We start from the raw sequence: 25,185 nt of genomic DNA, 5'->3' as shown, positions 1-25,185 counted from the left end.
GTTTGGCTGTAATAAAAACTAAACTAAACAAATAAAACAATGTGCAGAAGCATGAATCATGGAATTAGCAGCGTGCTGACACACATGCTCCAACACATGGCATAAACTTGTAAAGAGCTTTGTCAGCATTTTAGCAATTGTTTTCCCATGCTTAAATGAGTCATTGCCAAAGCATAAAATCTAAACAGTGAAATGTGCATGCTGTCATTTCATCACGCCAGAGCCCGACCACCAAGTCCCCTCTAGAATGGCCAGAACACAGGATGCTCCTCTTTAGACCTAAAAGTTGATATGACCCAGAATGTAGCCACAACACCCTTGAAGTTTCCACAGATGGTTTACACTCTCCCAGCGCAAACCCAAACCCATCACAGGCACGCTATGGCAGTAATACAGGCCTGTCAGTAAACACAAAAACTGCATGCAAAAAAGTGCACATTGACCAGTGTTACATCTTCTCACAGTGTCTCACAAGTGTCAGGAAAAGGCAAATGCAGTAAATGCAGATTGTAAGTACTTTTAATATAAACACTGCTTGTTCTTGGACAGCGTTTAAGTAATTAATGAATGGTCCTTGCCTTATAAACATTGTTTTGCACAACACTCTTTGTCTGTTTGTGTGAGGGCCTGTGCACACAGGCATACTGGTTTATGTGCCTGCCGCTCGTGTATCACCAGAGTAACGCTGCCGTGCACGTGATCCACTGGCACATGGTCCACTGGCACCTCCAGCAGCTCTTCTCCTCCTCCAGAGCGCGGAGGCCTCACTGCCTTCACGCTGCTGGGGCTGATGGGTTTCACAGCTCCACTACTGCACTGTGATTGCTTGCAACGCTTTCCATGTGTTGCTGTGGGCATTCTAGACTTCTTCTACAAGTTGCATCTTAGCCCTGGGTGTGTGTGCAGCGTGGAGTGGAGAAACATGCACACATCACGCTGCCCTTTGCAGAGTGCCGTCACATGCATGTTTCACAAGGATGACAACAATGCCAGTAAAGCCGAGCTTTCGTTCACACCCTGAACTGCATTGTGGTCTATAATGTGCAGTGGGATTGTTTACCGTGTTCTTTTTGGTCTATTTGTGAATAGATCAAGTTCTATCTCAGTTCATCACGATTCATAACCCAAACTCAGATTGGACATGCCCTCCCTGTCCATCCTTCTCCCTCTCTCTCTCCTACTTTCGTTTCACCTCCACCCTTCTTTTGCAAACACCGGTCAATGTTCCTAAGGCTGTTGGTGCAGCAGAATGTGAGGTCTTCTCCGTTCTGCAGATCACGAGCTCAGTGCTGCGTGCTGAGAATGGGCAGGCCAGCTGGTGAAATGAATCACTAGGAGAGACGTCGAGCTTGCGGTCTGAAATGGCCATCAGTGACCATTAGTATGTTTGATCATGCAGCATCGATGGCGAGAGTCTCTACCTCCATCTCCCCTGTGATGCCCTCTGTCTATCGGCCTGGGAGTCAGCATCCAGCCGAATTATCAGATGTCTGTGTTTTCACTTAGATTGATCGTTTTTTTGGCAAATATGTTGCTGTTTGTAGAGTAAAACAGTAAAACACCAGCATCTAATACTGTTTGCCTCTGTATGGCTCTGCTGGTTCATGGTTGTTAAAGAAATAAGTAGATACACTAGGGAAAAAATTATTCACTCATTTAAGATCAAATTTTTAAGAAAATTTGTTGGTCTCAACACAAATCAGTATCAGACGCAGCTAATTCCCGGTTTTGTGTGTTCTTATTGGACCTGTCTGCTGTATCAGAACTTTCTCTTTGGTTGTGGCTACTGAATTGCCTTTGAAGGGACTCCCCCAGAGCCTTGATGCTACGTTCAGTCTGTGTATGTTAGCCGCTTATCAGATGGCACGCTCAAATGCACATGCTCATACACACATCCTTATATGGTTGGACGGGTGGTACCTTTTTGACATTTCAAACAGTACTTCATGGGCTTTCTGAGCATTTATTGAGCATTTCCTGTAAGTTTCCCTAAAGCTGGGTATTTGGGTCGCATCCAGGTCCCGAGTGTGGAGCCCAGCTGTTCCGCATGAGAACGAGGCCTCCCCTCTCCGGCACTGGAGCGAATTAATGAGGCACTAAAGCTATTGATGTGTTGAGGTGATTGATGTGTATTTGTTTGGCAGGGGCCGTGTCTGACTGCAGCGGTAGGGAAGGGCCCAGGGAGGGCAGCTACTCTCTCGTGCAGGTATGTGTGAGGCCCCCAGGGGCCCACTTTCTTCTTTCCCATGCCAAAAGAAAGGACAAATGTCATGGAGATTTTTATGGAACAATACAGTATTTGAAGGTGTATAAATTAAGGACACAAATGTTTACCCGTATTGTCACAAATTCCAAATAATATATTGCATGTGTTCTGTTGGGGTTGTACTGTGACAGTGGCATAATGTCTGTATGAAAAGTCAGTGTGTGTATGAGCTGTCCCAGATGTTTGGATTATTTCTTGTGTTTTTCTGTTGCTAATGTATTGAGAGTTGCTTAATGAGGCATTTAGCAGATAAGTTGTTAACAGCTCAATTAGGATGAACCGACATTTATGAGCTCCACGTCTGAGGAGTATTAGTTGAATTACAATTTCGAAATGCAGCACACCATGGAGCTAAAATCACGTTATGTAAGGTAATAATTAATCCTCCAGTTCTTGAGTAAGTGTTGGCTGGAAAATGAGTGAGCAGACTACACGTCTATCAGTGCAAATCGGAGAGGAGTACTGGCAAAACAACAGACTTCATTACTGATCTAAAGATAATAGCTGCGTGCTGAATCACCAGGTGGTTTGTATGCCTCTCTGGAGGGCTCCTTCCATTCATTAAAATCCCCAGTCCTGTCCATGCATGAGCCTGAATGACCAGAACAGCTAGAACGACCCCCTTTCCCCTCACCTACTAAATAAATATTATTACACTTACAGAGGTCAGAGGATGGATTAATTAAATGGATTAATAGTCCAAATAGATTAATAATCCATTATGCAAGGTAGTATCCAAGTGATCCTGTAACCTGAAATCTCCCAGCCATCAGCAATCTTGGGTTCTGGAGCAAAAAAGAGAACAAAAACGCAATAAGTCAAGTGCTGGGGAGAAGTGCCGGCTTGTTCACACTTGTTGACATGGAGCATAAATTGCACAAGCGTCAGTGCTGAGAGGAACGATCCCCTCCTGCTTTGTGCTGCTGCCAGGGGGGGATGGCACATGCCACTTCCACGCTGCCTTCGTCGAGCTCGTACCCACGACGTGAAAGCCGCACGGTGTCGGAGGGATTAGGGAGCTTTGCGGTGAGCTGTGAGCTCCAAGGAGCTTTTCGTGCTGTCAGCACAGCCGTGCGGTGACCTCTCCCCATTTAGACAGCAGTGACAATCATTCCCAAGCACCTTGTCTTATGTGTGCACATCCATAGGCTCAGTGTGATTTCTGGAAATGTGGTGTGTTTTTAATGGCTTTGCTTCTAGAAGGCAAAACACACAGTACACGTAGGCATTTTACAAACACACAAAACACACAGTTAGATTACAGCAGTGGGGAACCGTCAGAGGGCCTAAAATATTCTTAAAACATAAATATATATAATACAATTTATCCAATTTTATTTTATCTATCTATCTATCACAGTTTGACAATCGACATCTAAACAATTACAAAAATATAAGAAAATAAATTATTCACGCGTGTCTATTCAATCTGTGTTTGAAGGTGAGGGGTTAAGTGGAAGCCTGTGAGCCTGTGTCTCCCCCTATCAGGACTGTGATGCCCGCTGTTCGTTTACAGAGGGCCTGGCAGTTATAATTCAAAGCAATACCAGTTTCAAATGACAGTAAAATCTTCCCTCTTAGTGGGCGGGCTTAACTGTATGATAATTTCTGCCCGCTGTGGCGACGCTAGCTGTCGTTAGCGTACCACCACTAGCTAGTTTCGATTCAGTCATTTGATGCCCTTTTGCGTGTTGTTTACATATTCCGCTTTCGAGGAACATGGAGCTGTGGACCTTATTTTGTTATTTTGTTAAGAAGTTATCTAGTACGTGTTATTGTTTATTGCATTTTTAAAGCTGTACTGTCGTCTCAATTTTTCATTTTTTTAAATTGTAGTTAGGAGAGGAAACTAGGGGGGGGGGGGGGGGGGGGGGTTGAAGGGTGGGGGGTGGATTTTTTTGGGAGCGGGCCCAGGTTTAATGGTCACTGTTCGCTACTGGATTACAGTATGGGTGCTGTAGACATTGCCTCTTTCAGGATTATTCTAAAAGTCTGATCATCTGCACTCTTTTAACTTCCCAAGAAGCCAGTAGTAACAACACATGCATCTGGACTCAGCAGGTGTGTGATCAACCGTCAGGAAAAGTTGTATGATTTAAGTTAGCAGGAAGTTCAGCTTGAACATATAGCAGAGGTGACTGGCGGTCTGCCAATACCAAGACAACTCCAAGACCCTTTAGCTTTGGGATGTTAGTTAATAAATGTATTAATGACCATATTATTTACCCTTTTCCCTACATACAGATGTGTTTATGCTTGGAGACAGCCACGGACGTAATTTGGGGGGGGTATTTCCCCTGCACTTTTTCAAAAGCCGGTTTTGGTAAACCCCGCGCCCCAGTTCTCAAGCCATTTGTGTGTCCCCCACCTATAAAATCAAAATTTCGTCCATGGAGACAGTTTATGTTAGCCCGTAGCCATAGCCGGATAGCCCTGGACACTCATTAAACAAGTTTACAGGGCCCTCAATTTATGCAACCCCCCCCCCCCCCCCCCCCCCCCCCCCCAAAGCCCCCATCTCAGAGTGGGTCTCTGTTTACATCCTTGGTGAGAGTATGAAGTGGAACTATCCTTGTAGTCACAAAAAGAGGAAAAAAGCACCACGAGTGACTTACAGGAGCAGCAATCAGATAACCGTGTGTTCTCTCCTCGCCAAGTTTGGTGTCAGCTGAAGTGCTGGATTGCGGCGTGTCTCTCAGAGCTCTCTGGCTAGTCTGCCTGGCCAACCTCCTGCCCTGACACTCAACACCGGCCTGTCCGTGTCTTGCTTGTCTGCCAGTGTCCTAAGGCTGCGTGTGATAAAGTTAGAGTGGAATAAAGCTATTTATTAAGTCTGATAAACGCCCGAGAGCCAAGTGCTTATTGACTCACGCCGAGCGAGTACATTCACTCATATGTGAAACTTGCAACGAAGCAGTTTTAGGGCCCGGGGAGGTCAGGCTGGCTGTGTACAGCAGTGTGACGGCTGCAGGGATGGAGTGAGATACAAGTGCAATCTTGGAGTGTCTTTATTCTTCAAAGTTTGAGAAACAAGGAAGCCCAGCAGTGAACTGGCTAAACAGCAAAATTAAGAGAAATAGCGCTGGTAGTAAACACGAGGTGCTGAAACCCAACAGAGTAGCAGTTAGGCTCAGGGCTTCCAGCACACGCAGCAGTGAAGAACAACACTCAAAACTGGACCAGCATTTCTGTACATAGCAAAGGAACAAAAGTCAAATGGGGGACGTGCAGGCAATCAATAATCAGGATATTGGCATCTGGGAAGGTGCAAAGTGTGTGTGTGTGTGTGTGTGTGTGTGTGTGTGTGTGTGTGTGTGTGTGTGTGTGTGTGTGTGTGTGTGTGTGTGTGTTTGTATGGCAGTGGGCGTGTCCTTTGGGTGTGTGACAGGTAGTAGACATATAATTATGTGGGCATCCAACTCATAGCACTCATTACACTCAATAATTGCTCTTTTTGACACATGTTAACCAAGGACTTTTGCTGCAGCGTGAGAACCCCATGGTGCAAGCACTGTTGTTATGATGTTGCCATATTCGTGGAATACCCTCACTCACACTGCTAAATAAATTCAAGAGTTGATTGATGGGGTCTGATCTGTCTGGGATTCTTTGCCCAAAGCCACGAAATCTAAACACCACTGAGCTTTTATGGCAAGTAGATTCACACCTCATTCATCGCTTCAGAAGCTGGTGGCTTCTCTTCCTGAAGGATCATCTGCTATGCATACTTGAGTACTTCTATTTTGAGAAACATTCCAAGAAGACTGAATCGGATCTCAAGGCAAAGGGCATTACACCTTATTAGCACTGAATGTGAGGATATTGGGTATATTCAGCTTTAGCAGTTATGGCCGTCCTCTGTAGTCCCCTGAACAGTGATTCTGTATCAAAACAGCATCTTGCAACCCTGAGTTGTTTTCTCATGTTATTGTAGTTCACCTTACACCCATGACTATATTTTAGCCGAGCTGGGTCTGTTCCTCCGCCAAGTGATGTCGTTCTGTAAAGTCCATCCTGAACACAGCATCAAAACTGATACTGATGAACTGGCTCCAGACTCTGGCCTGAGGCTGCAACACCCTCTAACTGCATCCACACAGTCACCTCGTTTAGCGTCTCCCAGATCGAGAGCTTCTCTGGTCACCATAACTGAGGGCTGGGGAACTTCTGTCAGTGACCGAGCTCTACAGCGGCTGCTGGAGCGATTAGAACTGGACGTCTACCGTCCTGCAGCTCACCGAGATCCTCCTCTGCTCTGAGTGCTGCTTCATGTGCACCCTTCAATGCATCATTACCTAAAACATACAGTGATTAATGAGGTGCATTACTGGGGCCGGGAGCAATAGCGCCCCCCCACCCCCCCACCTCCCTTCCTACCCCCCTCCCCACGCACGCACACAGATACACGCCCCCTCATGCCATTAGTCAGGACACTGTTTGGGCTAGGTTTTGATTTGTTGTTATTGCTGTGTGGCTCATCTTGGTGGCTACATTTCACTGATTCCTGTCCCGGGGTTATGGCCACTTGTCTCGGCATATATATATATATATATATATATATATATATATATATATATATATATATATATATATATATATAAGGAGTTAGTGGCGCTGAGCCGGGTTCTGTGTGACAGTGCTAGAACTGATGGCATCAGGGAAGGGCTAAAGTGCATGCGGGCGGTTGGCGGCCGGGCGGGCAGCGTGTCTGCTGCCAGGGCGGCACCAGCGGGCACTGCTGACGTTATGAATGGGCGTGAATGGTAGCTGAACTGAGCATGAACCCGGCAGGGCTGCCTCCTCTCCACCGCGCTGTTCCCTCAGACACTCGGGTTTTGGGCTGCTCTCAGCTGCTTATCTTGGGTGGAGCTTTGCATGCCTGAAGCTTGGACAGGTCTGCTTTCTCCCAGAGTCATCTGGACCTGTGCCAGCTGAAGCACACACACACACACACACACACACACACACACACACACACACACAAATAAATACAGGTATTTTACTATTTTACTACACACTGAATGGCCACTTTATTAGAGACACCTGCCCTTTCATGACTGGAGTTTCCCTAAATGGATATTGAACAAGTAACCCCAGAGTGCAACGTAAAATCAAGTTCCTGTTCAAATGCAGCATTGCATCAGTGATCAAAAGAGCACAAAGCTGCCTCACTGAGCAGTGGAAAATCACCACCTGGCCAGATGAATCCTGATTTCTGTCTCTCCATCAGAGAGCCCTTCCTGTCACGTGTCAACAGCTCAGGCTGGTGGAGGTAATGGGATGAGTGTTTTCTTGGTACACCCTGGGTCCTCTGATATCTGCGGATGGACGTTTGCACAGTAGGGCTTATTGAAGCATTGTGGCCAAGTTCCTACCTTCCTGGCAGCTGTTTACGTTCCGGGCCTTCCCAGTCCCCAGATCTTAATCCTGTAGAGCATCTCTGGAACAGTGTCAGTACCTCTACCTAATTTGCTGCAACTGTGAGAAGAAATCCTGTCTGCATGGGCCAAGATTCCTGTAGAATAGTTTCAGCACCTGGTGGGATCTACGCCATGATGAACTGCTGCGGTTTTGAAGGGCAGTAGAGATCTAACATGCTAGTTAATGGGTGTCTCTAATAAAGTGGCTGTCCAGTGTATATTCCCAGTGTGTGAGAGTGTATTTCCTTTGCCCTGTGTAATTTGGACCACTAAACTTAAATTGCTATTATTTGAACCACTGGAAGCGTTTAGGATTTACAGGCTTGTTTGTTCTCGTGTGTTGTTCATTCATGGACATCTGGGGTTCCTGCAAGTTGTTCAGAGGAGTAAGTTTGTATGTTTACTTGTTTGTTTCAGTTTACACCTCCATGTGCTTTTGCTTTTTAAGTAGTTTGAAGGTGATGATTACCTCTTCTGGCTTAGTCACACATGTAAGTTCACTATGCAGATGATATTCAGAAACATTTTGTGCATCAGAATTTGTGTGCTGGATGTGTGTGTGTGTGTGTGTGTGTGTGTGTGTGTGTGTGTGTGTGTGTGTGTGTGTGTGTGTGTGTGTGTGTGTGTGTGTGTGTGTGTGTGTGTGTGTGTGTGTGTGTGTGTGTGTTTGTTTGTTTGCAAAATGCATTGACCACCCAGAGACTTGAGTTCCGTCCCTGATATTAGTAAGTCTATGGCTGAAAGATCTCAGACAGGCCAGACCCCATCAATTCACATCAGAGAAGTAGCACGTGTGTTTGGAGTTGCTTAGGCAGGCCTACCCTCTGAGACTTCCTCCCTTCCACACAAAGCTAAACACTCTAATCCTACTATAAGACCATAGTATACCTACTGTTTCTTTTCATGTAAATACCAAAGGCAGTATTTAACCATCTTGTTAATCAAGCCCCAAGCGAATATCAACCGGCTGATATATAAATGTAAACAGCAATGCGCAGCAATGGCAGATGATCAGTGTTTTGCTATTTCAAGCTTATTTTTCTAAGAATTATTCGCATCCCAGATGTATACATTATTTCTGTACATGTATAATGATAAACAGACAAGAGTTTGTCCTGAAGCATTGAAAGAGGCATAAGTGTTGCAATATAGATGTTTTAGGAGGCATGTGTCTGAAAATGGATAACGGCCAAGGGAAAACGATGGAACGTTAATAGAGCTCGGAAAGTTCCCTTACTCTTCCACAGCTCCTGAATGATTGACTAAAGGTATCTGGCCATGGGCTGCCTTAAATCTATCACTTTTGCTAGGGTGGTGTTTACGAATTATTTATGACTCTAAATGGTGGTTATGTGTTCTTATGTGGTTAACCAGAGAGAGATAGTGCTTTGTTTTACACTGTCAATGCCTCTAGTGGGTAATTTAATCCTGTTTTCAGTCTAGACTCTATAAAGGGGGCTATGTGTATGTGTTGACTGGGACACACTATCAGATTTAAAGGTACGCGATCTTGCTTGGCTGTACTACTGTGCCTATTCTTTAACTGGGTTTGCAGTGGTTGGGGTTCTGGAGTTTTCTGGAGAATCCTGCGATCCTCAGTTTAAAGGAAGTAGCCCTTTTCCAGCAGGTGCTGTTAGTACAATTGTTGAAACAAGAGTAGAGCAGATGGAACTGGTAGTAACAGAGTCAGTCTCAGAATACTTCCAAGTTTCAGTCCTGCCACACCAATTTGAGATGTGTCAACCATCATTGCACATGTGTTGGTTGCCCTGTATACTGATGTAAGATCAGTTTGGTGGTATCTCAATTAAGATGTGAGTTTAGATGGAAGAAACTAGGCCCATATGAGCCCGGAGCAGTCATTTAGGATGCCGTCATCTTGTCCTGGGGTCAGCGACTTTAATGAAGCTACAGGACCAGTAAAAAACATGAACCAATTCAACTCCCTAACATTATCACACCATTAGTGTTAGCTCAAGATTGTGTTGTAAAGGTATCTAGTTTGTAGGCATATTTTTATCACTTGGTTAATTCTATCTGTATTGATATTTGATATGAGTTTGATATTTGTGGTTAGTTTCTGATGCAAGTGGAAAACCAACTCGACAGACAGTAATTATTATGAAATTGGAGCCTAGCAAAAGTCAGCTAGCTACATTAGCTTGCTCCACGATGTTAAGTGAATTTTGAAACTGACCTTTTTTCATCTATATGCATTTGTTGTTAGCTCATGTTTGTCTGGAAAGTTTAATGCTTCAAAATATTGCTTGTTTAGTAAACCAAATAAATGAGTTCTGACTAACACTAGGTTGTTTGGCTGAGAACATCGTGGTCACGTAATACATATTGTTCCTATTTTGTCAGTGTGAGCTAACCTAAGCCAATTAGGCCACAACAGCACACCATGATGAAGCACCGGGTGGTGCCAGTACCATGTGTAATAGTAACACAACTGATGTTTGTAAGAAGTCACTGTTAGATGGGGATGGAATTCATTTCTATGTCATTCAAACAAGCGTTTGTCATGATAGAGCTTCTGGTTCTAAACTAATGTGTTTCAGTACACACTAATGTGCTGTGTTCACTTTGCTCTATGAAAACACAAAGGAATGATGATGAATCATCATGGGAGAGTGGAGCATACAAGAAAGGCCTTCCCAAAGCTCACCATTCTGTTTTGATTTTCTCCAAAATGCATCCAGATTGAAAATTAGTACATTCCATGACCCTGCGTGTGTTTGTTTGTGTGTATGTGTGTTCTGGGGTGGGGGATGCAGGACTAAATACTTCAAATATTTTACATCAGCAACATTGGTGATTAGTATGACTGTTATTTTCCTCATTTCCATTATTAATCTGTTTTTTATTACATCAGCCTTTCGCTTGTCTGACAAACATCAGGCACGTGGGGAGAATAACTCCAAATGCTGTTTTCTTTAGTAAACACACACACACACACACACACACACACACACACACACACACACACACACACACACACACACACACACACACACACACAATTTCTCTTGCTGTGTCTTAAACATGAACTTGATTCTTGAACGTGTGCAATATCTGCATAGTGTGCAAGTGACACACTATGCAGATATTGTACACTTTCGTGAATTTTGGTACGAATCGCTGGAATTTTTGGTACCGATCTAGGTATTCCTCTGTTTTCATTTCTTTTCTTCAAACATAGTTCTGGAAAATCAAAAGAATGGACTTTCTCTAGTGAGACCTTCAAGACTGGCAGAGTCACAGGTCATTGGCAGCTCTGTTCTGTTCTTTGCTGTGAGCGCTAATGCAAATCAGCAAGTCCTTGATCATTTCTGGCAAATTATTTTCTTGTAACAACTCTTTCATCTTTGTGATAACAGTAAACGTCCTTTCCAAAATCAGGCCATGGTTTAAATCAAGCGTTATTCTTTGAGGCAGCAATTGTTTAAACTTTGTCTTAACTGCTTGTTTGTCCCTTACAGAATTGTGGTGTGGTTTCACGTGACATGACCACTGCCCTCCTAGCCAACACCACACGGACATGTTTCCGGAGTGACATGGGTCTTATGCAACACATCTGATAGCACTTAGCACTCAATCCTTTGAGCAGAGCTGGGTGTTTGTCTCGGGGTGGGGGTCGGGATGGAGCTTGGGTGAGCCCAGTGTGAGATTTCCTCGGTGCCAGCCAGCCCCATCAGCACCATCCGATGAACCTCACCCTGTGCCCCATGCAGTGCAACGGCATGGCTCTCATCACTTCTTTACATTTGGTTTGTAATGCCCTCAGAACTGTGCAGTCGCTCTGGGCCCAGCTATGAGGATACAGCATCAGACTCCAGCGGCATCCGCAGACTCCGACTTGCTTCAGTTCCCTCCTGAGAAGCGAAGTACCTGGTACCTGAGTCTAAGATCAAGACTGTTACACGCACACACACATACACATGTATGCAGATACATACATCATACTCACACACAGGCACACGCACACAAACCAGCTCTGATAGAGAGAGGAAAAATAATCTGGCCGAGGTGAGCTGTCTGATAGTGATGTTTCATTTGGATCTGTGCCTCCTAATCAAGCTCCAGATCCAAAACCTTAGATAATTTAGCTTCAAGGGGGAGGAAGAGTGAAAACATTTCACTTTTGCAGGTTTTGAGTGATGTGCCCCTAGGTGTAAGAATATTAAAAAGTTGAAAGGATCATGCAGGGTGTGTGATGTTTGTGATTGCAACAGATCATTGCTTTATCTTGATGTGTGTGTAGACGCTCCAGAACCTGAATGTTGCTACATTTATCTGTACCTGACATTCATCTTGAGAGGACTGGAGATATTTTGGCAAGTAATATAATTTTCTGCCACTAGGGGGAAGGCCATAAGCATGTTTGAAAGGGTGAAATATATGAAAGGATATTTAGCTGGTTGGATGCAGAATGAATTATTTATTCACTGTAATAAAGCTGACAGTGTTTACAATTATTATGAATTAGTCATGTAGTCATTTCAAATTCCATATAAGTGTAGTCATGTGCAGTGTGTCATGGATTAATTCTTCAGTAAGGGTCTTTGCATTAGCGGATCCACATGCTGATTGACATAACACATCTTTTGATCACAGCCAGTGGAAACTGATGAAGGTGTGTGCAGCATTCAAATGTGTGCAGCACATTATTGCTCTTTAGTGTGAGAGCAATCGAGAGAAGCAGCACTGAGAGATATGACACTTCTCACTGTGATATGACACTTCTCACTGAGATAGGACACTTCTCACTAAGATATGACACTTCTCACTGACAGACATGACACTTCTTACTGAGATAGGACACTTCTCACTGAGATATGACACTTCTCACTGAGAGGACAATTCTCACTGACAGACATGACACTTCTCACTGAGATAGGACACTTCTCACTCTCCACACCAATATGTAAATAATTTTCAATTACCGAAAGTGCTGCTGTGTGTGTGTGTGTGTGTGTGTGTGTGTGTGTGTGTGTGTGTGTGTGTGTGTGTGTGTGTGTGTGTGTGTGTGTGCGCTTGTGGCAAAATAGGGAGAACCGTAGGTTCATGTACAGTATTTCCTCTACATTACATCTTTAATAACGGACTAGTTCAGTATCAGATGCCTGACTGATATATCACTGATGCCTGTAACCCCACCAGCCATTTGCAGCAATCATCAGTTCTCCAGCACCTCTGTCTTGTCGTAAATATGATCAGTGTTTTTGTTCATCTTTTATACAACATCTGTAAAGCGCTGCCAGAGTGAATATTTAATGGGATTGCAAACTGAAGCCAAAGTAATTATTTAATTTAATCTCTCACACATTTCTTTCCACACACAGTCATACACACACACACACACACACACACACACACACAAAATACTTGGACAAAAAAGTCACCCAATATTCAGATTAGCTGTTGAAATCTGTACTTTATTATTTGAAAATGGGCTAGCTGCCTCTGGTTCAGTAGGAGCACTGAGGAAAGCCCTTTATCTGAAGGACCCTTGTGAATAATACTGGATGACAAACTCTTTATACTCTCTTACAGATTATGTCGCTCCCTATATATTTAAAAAACATTATATCAAGATTTCCAAGAAGCTCTCTGCAGTGTTGTGATGTACTATCTGCCACGAAGACAGAAAAGCCGAACTTAACACAGATGCTCCACGCTGTAATTCTTCTCCAGTCCTCACGTCTCCTGCTTCATTGTCCCTCAGAATAAAGCAGCGCAAGTAAACTTCAGTATCCTGTGGGATTTGGAGGGATGTGTTCTAACTTCATTGTGCTTTGGGCAGGTGCGCTGTAATTTCAGCACGCTTTGGAGAGATGTGCTGTAACTGTGTGCTTTGGAGAATTTTGGTGTTACCCCACTGTGCTTTGGAGAGTTTCGGTGTTACCCTAGTGTGCTTTGGAGAATTTTCGTGTAAGCCTTGTGTGCTTTGATGGGACATTCTGCATCTTCAGCTTGCAGCATGTTCATCTGGACAGGTGCGCTGTAATTCTAGTGCCATCCTTAGGATGTGAATGTGGGGCAAAATTACAATGCCCAATAGCTCAGCCCATGGCCTCTGTAAGACCATTGTAATAGTCTGACTACTGCATCACCACTTTGATAGTTTCACATTTCAAGTTTGTGACAGAATGTCAGAGACAGGATGTGTGTGTGTGTGTGTGTGTGTGTGTGTGTGTGTGTGTGTGTGTGGCTCAGGTGCTCTTCAGCTCTGATGGCCTCTGGAACATCACTGTGGCAGTTCAGGGATATTCGGTTCCTGTGACAGTTTAAGGATTGCCTAACCAAGGTGCTTCATAGGGCCGATAGCCACTGTCACCTTGGTCTAAAATAACTATGGAGTGATTAACAATTTCTTACTTTTAAGTCACTTTTTAGTTCCCTAATATGATTTATAAGAAATAAGATGTCTTTCTGTCTGCTGTGGATGAATGATGACACTGATGACTGACATGTAGTGGTATATTTGAAGTTGTATTTCGTTTTTTGAGTTCGAGGTTGCAACAGTTAGCTATGAAGCTTTTTCTTCTAAGGTCATGAAGGGAATCTGTCTTCACTTTTGGCCGAACTTGCTGAACTCCCGCTTCCCGACTGAGGAGGTTCAGGACTCACTGATCCTCACGTCAGAGGTGTTTGGACAGGGGCCATATCCAGTTTACTCAGCTTTTCCATCTCTGTGCTCCCTCCCCCCAGCTCAAGCTGCTAGTTTAGAGTTATCACAGTTAGATACAAACAAGTTCCTGTTACCATCTGCACCCCGACATAGGTCCTGCGACCTGTCAGAAAAACACATAGGGTGCTCTGTATGCTTTTGAAAGGAGGGTCATAGTTATCTTCCCTTGGGTTTCTTCTTTATACAGACCCATCCCAGCTGAAGCAGCACAGATGACCCTGATTCTCAGTGTGCAAGTGTGTGGTGGGGCTCTTGAGTGGAGTGGTCAGGGGACAGTTGTCTTAGGCCTTGTTGTGTGTTAAACCGCTCTGGCCTGCGTCAGCCACAAGGGTCAGGGTAAGATGGTGGGCGTTGTTTGACCTTGACTGGTGTATGTTAAACCCCTCCCAGTTGTTATGTTTCAGCGAAGATATGGTGGATATGGACGAGAGAGTGGAGAAAAGAGGAGGTAAGAGAGGGCGAGAGAGAGAAATGAGAAACAGAACAATGCTCTTTCTGTTTTCTCCCTTCCTCTCTCGCTCGTTCTTCTCAAAGTGGAATTTGGAATGAGACTGGAGGCGCAGGAGCATCTGAGCAGTACGTGGCTGTTTTGGAGAATGACAGTGATGTGGTTTCCCATTGGAAGCCGAACAGGGTCACCACACACCTGGACGTCACTGCCGCGTATCATATGAAGGCTCCTCATCTCCAGATAAGGCAGAAGTCCGTACGTGCTCGCATTATCTCAGATGGCTGCATGTTTTAATACTGCTCTATCCTCCACAACACAACTCTTGGGCTCATTCATTCCTGGCACTGTGCCAACCCTTCATTAACCATTTAATAATAGGGCAAGTGCGAGAGAGAGAGCTAAAGAGGGCACTTTATAGCCGATCGATTACCGGGACGCCTCACATTGGGACAGAGCTGATCAGCAGGCCGACCTCTTGATGATGAACAGAAGGTTGTGAGATTCGCTGGTATGAACGCTCGAGCTCTGGTGGAAAGTGTTGCGTTAGCATAGCACCCTGCACACGGGGATCCAGCTGCCTGGGGAAGCAGCCTGCCGTAATTGTCTGCTTGTCTCCTTAAAGTGTGCCATGCTGTGTGAGCTGCAGGGCTATTAGTTCAGTTTCCCTCCCGTGGTGCTGCAAGGGCTTTGCCACCAGCCTGTCACCCTAATTTTCCAGTGCTGTCAAAGTCTGTGCTGGGGATTAAAGGGATGAAGGTTTGTTTTGTGTGTGTGTGTGTGTGTGTGTGTGTGTGTGTGGGTGTGTGTGTGTGTGTGGGTGTGTATACACGCGTATGTGGGCGCGTGTGTGCGTGTGTGTGTGTGTGTCTGTGTGTGTGTGTGTGTGTGTGTGTGTGTGTGTGTGTGTGTGTGTGTGTGTGTGTGTGTATACACGTGTATGTGGTCGCGTGTGTGCGTGTGTGTTTATGTGTGTGTGTGTGTGCATATGTGCATGGTTGTGTGCTTGTGTGTGCAAGCTAGCTGCAAGTTTGGACAGGCTAAGCGTCAGTGGTCTCCCATTATGTGACATCATTAGAGATAAATTGTGTAAAAAGTGTATGAGGCATGAGTCATTACTTTAAGCAGAACTCATGTGCCAGAACTTACTATGACACCACATGAATCTGCTTCAGTCAGATATGGAAACCTATTGGTCAGATGATAAACCGCCCTCCAGTACTACCTTACTGGCAGCATACTGCTGTAATACCAAACCCATCATCTTTCAGATAATAAGACGTCTGAGATCGTCTCGGGTCAGTGCAGACTGCCGCAATGCTGATTTCTGCCCTGTTTTTCATTCTCCAATAGATGACCCAAGGGATGGGTGTCAGAATCCGTTCGGAACTCTCTTTCGCAAATCTCTCTTCGGTTCACATCCTGCCTATTAGAAATCACACTCACTCTGACTATGAGTTTGAATTATTTTGATGGTGTTGCACATTACTCTTTCAATTAACATGGTATCTTAAAGTGTCTCTTGTCCCCTATGAGCAACCGTGCGGAGACGCCTGGCGTGAGACTCCCCCTCAGGGTGTCATGTCGTGTGACGTGGTCTCGTTATGACATGTGTGCCGTGTTCTCTTGCACCTCGGCACTGCCCTCCTGTCTGTGCCATTAACCACATGAAATGCCCGTCTGCTTGTTGTCCGTCCCTGCATCATGTGTTTAGAATTGAGCGTAGCATTGTGGTTTTATCGCACGCAGATGTGGAGCAGGCCTGTCGGAGGCTGTTTTCCAGCACGTGTCACCACCGCCCGGTTCTGGGGCTGCTCTTCGAAGTGCTGGTGTCCACTAATGAATCACTTGGATCACAACTCGCCGCTGCAAATCCGTTGGTTTTAATGGCACATTACCTTCGGATAAGAGCAGGACAAAACAAAAATAACGTTTCTGCTCCAGTGGCCACATCACATGGGGGTTTTGGAACCAGCTCGCTACCATATGCATACAATTATTTCCCTTTTACTCAGCAGTATTCAACTGGCATATTGTTTGAAGAAAAATGGGTTAGTCTCTGGCAGGTCAAACGCAGAGCCAGAGTTGTATCACAACCATTTAGATCAGACCTAAATCTAATGGTGTGACCTTGTCCTTATCTGATTAAAGGGGATGTTCTAGGAAGACTTTAGACTTTTCCCTGCAATAACGAGGTTTCCCCTGTTTTGCTTAGTTTTTAATCTTTTTTCCCAATTCAATTTTCCCTTTTCTGCTTATAATTTGCAACTTAAGCATTACAAATACCTTTTGATTTTGTGCATCAATTGAACATGGAAAGCTGGGAAAGATTTACAAAACAATTTACTGCGGGCCTCTCAAGCAAATCACGCATAAGATTTTGTAGAGATTTCATTCCATTCAGCCATTGCCGAACTTCACCTCTCATAAGGATTTTAGCGTGAAAATGTCTGATTGTTATGCTTTGTACAATAGCTCATTATTATCCTGTGAACAGCCATGGTGCCTGATTATTCAAGAGGTAATTGGAAGGACTGCTAGAATTGGGATGATGCTTATTACAGGGGTGCACAGGCCAAACTCTTTATAATTCCACCAGTGTTGCATCAACACACGATTCTGTGCCCAAGAAAGCCCTAACAATCAGGATAACTAGGCAATTGATATTGTGCATGCAAAGTTTCTTTCACCCTGAATCGCTCCTCCCTGTAGACTGTGCTGGAGCAGCATTCAGAGCAATCAGGTTTCAAGGCCTGAGTCATATGGCAGGCAGGCTATCCCCAGTGTGTTAGTAGAAGTTTGTAGGGTCTACACGTTTGCGTGTTTGTGTGCTCTATCTGTGCTCTATCTTGTTATCGTGCAAGCCTGATTGCAGATTACATTTCCTTGAGCTGCAGCCTTTGTAAATTGATTTCAGCAAACTGAATTTTGCAAAAATGACTGAATTTCTGGACACAGGGGCCCCTCAGTGGCTTAGCTCAGATAAATGTGGAGGTTAGGAGCTAGAAAGCTGCGGTGTGGTTCCCCTCAGAACTCAGTGTGAGTTCCTCTGCGTGCCTGACCATACTGTAAGGTCTGCATTTGGAAAAGATATGGGACTAGAGGTGTGTGCTTTCCCTTGCTGTCAGATGCGATTCTTTTGAATAGCACAGTATGAATAGCATTTACCGATGTTATTTTTGTAGTTCCTGATACATCTGGTTGGATTTTCTCATTAATCTTAATAAGTCTATGATTCATTCTAGGAGAACAACAGAGGCTGACCTTAGAGTTCAGTGAAGCAGCACGCGGTGTGCCATGTGACTGGTGAGTGTGGCGGCCACCATTATTGATGGGTTCCTGAGGGGTGAAGCTGTTTTCATTGCAGATGTGTCTTGTTGAGAGTAGATGACTCAGTGGCCATCCTAGAGAACGGGCTTTACAGCGCACTCACAAAAAAACTCCAGGCTTTGAAGATGTGTAATATAATCACATATATCTTTTTTTCCCTTACTATTGTGATTTTCAGTCTGGGCTCCACACATGGAAGTGATTACACCCAGAGGGAGGTGTGTTTTTCAGAAAAAAACGTCAAGAATCAGACCTCCTTGCCCAAGTGCCTAGTTTTCCCAAACACCCTGCTCTCCCCTAAGGGAAGAGGATACGTTACCCCAGTACCATTACCCCTTGCCCCAGCAGATATAGAGGGCCCCCCACAATACCCAGAAGAGCAGGGGCCCAGGGGCCTATTGCTGTGGTGGAGATGGTAGTTAACGAAATCGACGGGCTGAAACTTTGAGCAAATGATTTGGAACACATTTTCTGCCCATTCATCAGCTGATTGGTATATTTCCTTAGTGGTACGTACCATGGAGTGTGCCTAAGAAATTACCTAGCAAGTCATTTTATTCCATGACTGCCTGGTATGGTTTCCTTTCCCCCCTTCTCCTGTTTTCTCACCATCTGAATGCCAGTCTTCTGAAGAGAGAGGTCAGGCTTGCTGTGGCACACTGAGCGCTTTCCAATTAGATGGGCTGAGCTGTTGTGGAGAAGGCAGGAGGAAGCAGAGCATGTGGCCTTCATCAGCTCTTGTGTAAACACAGCCAGACTGTTTGGTCCGAGACAGATGCCAGCACTTGGCCGGGTGCACCGTTCACGAGCAGGCAGTGTCTCAAGGTACAAAAAGCCCCCAAAAATGATGCACATTAGTATTAACTCAGTCCGTATGTGAGATGGGATGTCATTGTGTTCTAAGCTCTGGATTTGCATAATTGTTGCAGGGCTGCTTGCCTGATTTTGCTGAATGTCTCAGAGAGAGAGAACAAGCACAGGGATCTGTGATATATGAGTTATTTATACTTGTATTATTAAACCGCTATATATACTGCTTATGTCACCGCACTGCAGCCTGAGTAACAGTCTGTGGAGGTTTCCATTTTTTACACATGCTGACGTTAGATGGACACACTAGAATGTACAGAATACATGCTTTTACATTATTTATTTTTTTACATAGTAGTTAATGTGGTAAAGTCGGTAAAGAGAGTAGATTCTCAGAAGTTTTGCAATCCCCTTTGTTTCTTAAGCAAGTGCACATGTGTAGATTCTACAGTAGATGTATGGAAAGAACTTGCTATGCAGTCACAAAATGAGGTTGAAAAAAGTCAGAAACAGCAGGCAGCTTCAGGCCTCAGATTTTCCGCCTGCTGATTTCTGTTACCTGGGCCTTTCCTCCCACTCCTGTGTCCGGGTCTCTCACTCAAGACAGGTTACAGATGAAGCTCTGAGATCAGCTCAGTTCAGCTTTCGCCTCCTGTACAAGTGCACGGTTGCTTCCAGCTCAGCCGGTTCTCTCCAGATATATTGGAGTCTCAGCGCACAGCACATCTGTTCCTCCAGCAGTGATGTGTAAGGTCTGCCCTGCCTGTTCCAATATCTCAGATTCATTCAGTTCATCACCTCATTCCAGCCCCTCATCTCCATCACCGCACTGCACCGCTACCCTGGTCCTCAGCCCTGAGTCCGTCCACTGGCTCGCTGAAGCCCTGCGCCTGTCATTGCTTTTACATCTAATCAACCGTAACGCATTTGCACCTTTTCGAAGGCGAACTGAACCACTCTGGATTCAGGCGCAGTGTTCAGGTTTGTAAAGTGAGTTTTATTTGGGCCTCTTGGACAGGAAGGCAGCAGAACTGACTGTTTTTGGTGCCATTTTGGATGGGAGGTTGGGAGGTATATTGGAACTATTTACTCGTTGACTGTCATGACTGGGCCAGCTGCACTAGGAAACATACAGCGGTATTCATGTTAATCCATTTGTTTTGCAAATGTAGATGTTTAGCTAAAGGTGTCAGTTAAATGACATGAATTCTTGGTGGCATTTTCTTCCATTTGAGACTACCAGGTTTTTCTTTGCTCCAGCTGAAAGCTGCTGGAACAGTTAACTGGAGAAAGTGATGTATGATCAGTCACACAACTGTCTCCTGTAGCAGAGACTCTGATTTTAGTTTTTTATGAAGATGTCCATAACATTTTCTGAAATGTTTGACGTTCTCTACGGTCTGCATTTCAAGGACAGAGAGATGGTCATCTTAGACGTTTTTTTTTAACCTGGCTTCTCACATGAACTCAGAGCAGAACTGATTGAGAATACGTTCTCCTTGTGAATCGTACATAATGCACACATTCCTTCGCCCAATCACCAACCTTCAACAGGAAGACCAGCTTTACTTCACGTGAGAGCTGTATTCCAGACCTGCGTCTTCTCATCCTGAACGCCCCACAGGTTTTTGGATTAACCCAGGAACTCGGAAACAGTTGCTGACAATTTAAATTGTGAGTACATGAAAGGTGAACAGTAGTGTATGTCTGTGTGTAGGTGTGTATGTAACTTTGTGCATTCCCACAGGATTTTCAATACCTTCCCTGAGTGAATGAGAGTGTTGTGACTTTGATCAACAACATGTGCTTTTGCAGCTTATGTAAAGAAACTTTATTAGATCTGTCATGTGCAGAATGAAGGCTCTGGGCTACATCGAGACCTCATTGTTTGAACGTGAACTGTATCCGTCTGGTAGCATTATTATTTGGGGGCATGTTATTATCCTCCAGGCCTGCGGGGGGCAGAACACACCTAATGAGTTATGATGCACTCCACATGTACTGCTGTATCTGATATGGTTGATTATTTTATTCTTTTATCAGGAGCAGCTGTAATAGTAGGTTTTGGATTCTATTTATCTTGGAATTAGGGTTATCGCTACCAGCACCAAAACTTTCACTCCAGCTAAAGCTCTGTACAGATATTGTAGATATTTCAGGCTTGACTATAAGATCTGGCCATCTCTCCGGGAGCTCCTCTCATATATCTGACTGCGCTGGTCTGTAGATGCACTGCTGTTGTCATTTTGATCTCTGTGGGAAGTTAACGTCAGTTTGACAGCCCACTGTGTGATGTTTATTATTTAATATAGTCTGAAATTAATGTAGTAACTTTTGTTGTTTTCTTTTCAACTTTGAATTTTAATTTTTTTAAAGTATATAAGTATAAATTGTGGTCAGGAAAAGAATTTATCTGAACATTATTCAGGTTTCTTCCTCTAAGCTGCCCTGAGGGAATGTCAGGATGGTGTCTCCCCTTACTGAGTTTCATATTTACCATGTGAGTACCAAACAAAGGCCGATTCATCTGTCACCTTCTGTGTCCACACTGTCGGTCAGGTGGGGAGGATTGAATACCTCACACAGACGTTTTTCCTCTAAAAACACACACACACACACACACACACACACACACACAAAACCAAACACTGAACCAATCGTCCTATATGTAGTATGGCAGTTATATTATGGCAGCTCAAATGGGTTAAGAACTATTTGAGTTCACTGAAGCAGGATTGTGTTTTTGTTCTTTTATTGTTTGCTGAGTGAACGTGAGGGTTGTTGTGTCACGTTTCATAGTGTGTCATGATGACATAAAATCCCTCTGCGTTGTGTTATGGGGCCAGAATAGTCACCACAAGCAAGTCTCATTAAGAACAAGACATCAACCGCTAACATTAAATTATATCTGTGTGACTTTCTCTGTCAGGCAAAACCAATTCATTTCTCTTGTCTCTCAGAAATGTTGCGCCTGTCATAGTAGGATATAATCATGGCTGGTCCTCTCTAATATACGGCAGAGATCTTACCAACGGGACACAGTGGTCTCCGTTGAAGTGTTTTTGGAGGGATCAGCTCTCACTCGCGTATATTAAAGTCACAGAAGGGTTGATTTGGGGAGCCACGCCGGCCACACCAAAGCTGGGGAGTGATGATGGGGGGGGCGGCACGGCCACACCAAAGCTGGGGAGTGATGATGGGGGGGGGGGGCGGCACGGCCACACCTCCCACCCCCTAGTGGGACGTCAGCTCTGCCCTGCCTCTGAAAGCCTGTCTGTTTGTCTGACATCCCCGTCTCTCAACACCACCCCATCAGTCGTAGCTTTGCCTGACCATCTCTGGCCCAGCTGGGACAGGCTCCTCTTTGTCCCTTCAGCTCATTCACACCCCACGGAGTGACAGCAAGCCGACAGGCCTGGCTCCTGAGGGCCCAGGCCTAAAGGTCGTCAGCATCAGTGACCCATAACCTCCATGCCACTCTTATGTCATAGCACACCAATGCAGAGGAGAGGACACCCCCATTAGGGGGCAAAACAGCAGTCCTTGAAACAGTATATCAGGTTAGCCTGTGGCTATACGCTTCTGATTCCAAGACCATGTTTGAAATAATAGAGGACATATACTAACTGGTTTAAGTAGGCCTGTCATAGAAAGTTGCAGTTAAAGTTCATCGCTGTGATATTTTGACTACGGTACTCCTCAACTTGGGTTGCAGCTTTTGTGATGTCTGGCTTTCGAAGGCTAATATCCACTATGCATTATGCAATACGTGAAAAGCACACACTTGCTTTATTTAACTCCACCGATCACAACATCCCTCTGATGGACTTTGTGTTGGAAAGATGTGTCACAGAATCTCCCTGCGGTGGGTCTGATGTTGGCTGGAGGCTGGAGGGCTTCTGTGGTTACGGGCTCTAACGGCCTGATGCTGGGAGAGACACTCTACGTTCAGGCCTTGGCTCTGCTCTGGCCTTCATGGCTGTGTTCCTTTCTGCTTATCTCTGTTGTTGCCGCGCTGTACGTTCGCCTCAGATTCAGGCAGATTTATTGGGTGCTTTTGCAAAAAAATAAACATGGAATTCAAACCTGTTTTCCTGCTCCCTCTCCCCATTTGTCATTTCTCCAAGAAATTCCATGCAAATTACAGGGAATTCTCCCCAAGAATCCACTGGCAAAGGGGCAATGCACAACTCCAGCAGGGACTTCAGTCATTTTCACAACAGCAGTCATTGTGGTAGTATAGATTTTCATTGCAAGACTAATATACAAGAGTCCTCTACTCCAAAAAAATGAACTGCTCATTCAGTGAATTTGATTCAATAATGGCATCGCATTTAGAGCTACTAGAAAGCCCAGTGTCTGTCAAATGCCTTGTCAACAAAATATTTGTTCCCTTAAAGTACATCTAATTACTTTAGGGTTAGATGGGGTTTGAATCACTGCGTGAATTTGGGGTTGAGGGCATCTGCATATGGCTGGGATGGCTGGAATGATTAGGGACAAGTGGGACGGCTGGGGCAGTTGGGATGAGTGAGACGACTGGGATGGATGGGGCAGTTGGGATCAGTGGGTATGGTTGGGACGGTTGGGGTGGCTGTGGCTGGCAGTGCAGCCTACAGTGTGGGACGCTCTCTACTGTTTCCACTCACACCTCTCCTGGGAGGCCTTCGACATCAGCTCCCGAGAAACTGGCCCCGCTTCGCACAGCCGCATTTTATGTGTTATTGTAGACGCACTCCCCCATAAATCTCACTTTCTTTGGCAGATTAAGTTGTTATGAAAAAAAAGAGCCCCTCAGTGACTTTTTTCCCCTCCTCGTGTATTTAAGCATCGCAGGCAGAACTGGCTCAGTAACATCCTGTGGCCAGGCAGGCGGCGCTAGCCCGCTGGGGCAGGACGGAGTAGACACGCGTGCCAGTGGGAGCCCAGAGCCTTCACCCACTCTCTCACAAATGAACAGACCGCTTCTTTTGGACCACAAGTGTAGAGTTTCTTCTTCTTGTTTTTTTCCCTAAATTTGACCTTTGTCTGTAAGCAGTAGCCTACAAGCACTTTTTGGTTATATTTTCCTTTTACTGCTGCATTTAAAGTAGCAGGGAAGGGGATTTTATTGTCTGAACCCGTGTATTTGGATTATTTATGATTGATTCTACATGTGTGTATGTTCCACTCTCAGGTGCGGAAAGTGTGGTGTCATTTGCATCTGGATTTATGCTCTGTGCGCCAGCATCCTGGAGGAGATGTGTTTTGGATTTACCGGAGGAACCTACGAAATTTGGTTTTTGGGGGGGATTCTGGTTTTGTCAGTGTGATTGATATGTAGCTGGCTGGGGTTGAGTCACGCTTGGTGTTTATTCTGGATACGTCTTTTGCGTGCTGTCAGTGTGCTTCCATGGTTGTTATTTTGAGGAAACTTGGTTTGAGGCAGTGGTGCTTTCCTGTGGATAAGGCCCTTGAGATTAAGCTCAGCATCTTTCGGATGGCTAGGGCTACGGACAACAGGGCCTTTTCTCTGCAAGCGGTGGCCCATGGGAGGGAGTGATGATGCTGGACTCATGACAGGTTTCCACTGTGGCTGTTAATTATGCTTGTGGGCCTTGTTCCAAAGATCTCGGCGATCCCTGTTTGGTTGTAAGAACAAACGCCAACATATACCGACATGACAAAAAAAAAGAGATAAGCTCACTACCCGGAGGCTACATGGTAGCGTTCCACCTTTGTGTTTTAGAGGGAAGATGGGTAAGGAAAGAAAAACTCCACCACCCTCAGCAGCAGATGTTAGCAGCGCTGAAGGATGTCAGGGTAGCGTGTGCCTTGACTGAACTCATTTGGCACTCTCTGCCCTGTCAGGGACATTAATCACGGAGACGTCTGCCGGGAGCGTCTGGCTGCCTTCAGCCGGGCCTCGCCCGCTCTCACACCAAACACGGCTGATCTGCAGAAGCTGCCACAGGAAATGCCACTGTGAAAGCAGCCACTCATTACATGTCACCAGTTTCAGACGATACTTTTTTAAAAAAACAGTACAATTAATACACTGCACCATAGAAGCAAGAAAATCTGAAAGTCAGTAAATGCATTTGTTTCAGCACATAATTACACATTCTGTTACACCTCCATAATTACATATTCCGCATGTCATTTGTATGAAGGCATTTACCTAGAGAAGGGGCAGATGTAGTTCTCCCCTGGTCTAGATGAGACCTTTTCCTTTAAC

The 25,185-nt window shown here is 44.9% G+C and overlaps 1 long non-coding RNA gene across 1 annotated transcript in view; it reads left to right on the top strand.

Annotated features, from left to right (window-relative positions):
* The window catches only part of LOC143514432 (uncharacterized), a 194,519-nt gene that overhangs the window by 6,659 nt on the left and 162,675 nt on the right, over nt 1-25,185 (top strand). Inside the window, exon 2 of the long non-coding RNA XR_013130874.1 lies at nt 2,145-2,206. This is a non-coding gene — a long non-coding RNA (uncharacterized LOC143514432). The remainder of the gene's footprint in view (nt 1-2,144; nt 2,207-25,185) is intronic.

The sequence above is a fragment of the Brachyhypopomus gauderio genome, chromosome 5 (genome assembly GCF_052324685.1).
Source record: "Brachyhypopomus gauderio isolate BG-103 chromosome 5, BGAUD_0.2, whole genome shotgun sequence".
NCBI classification, from domain to species: domain Eukaryota; kingdom Metazoa; phylum Chordata; class Actinopteri; order Gymnotiformes; family Hypopomidae; genus Brachyhypopomus; species Brachyhypopomus gauderio.
The sequence above is the reverse complement of the archived record's forward strand: the minus strand, read 5'-3'. Positions and strand labels throughout refer to the sequence as shown.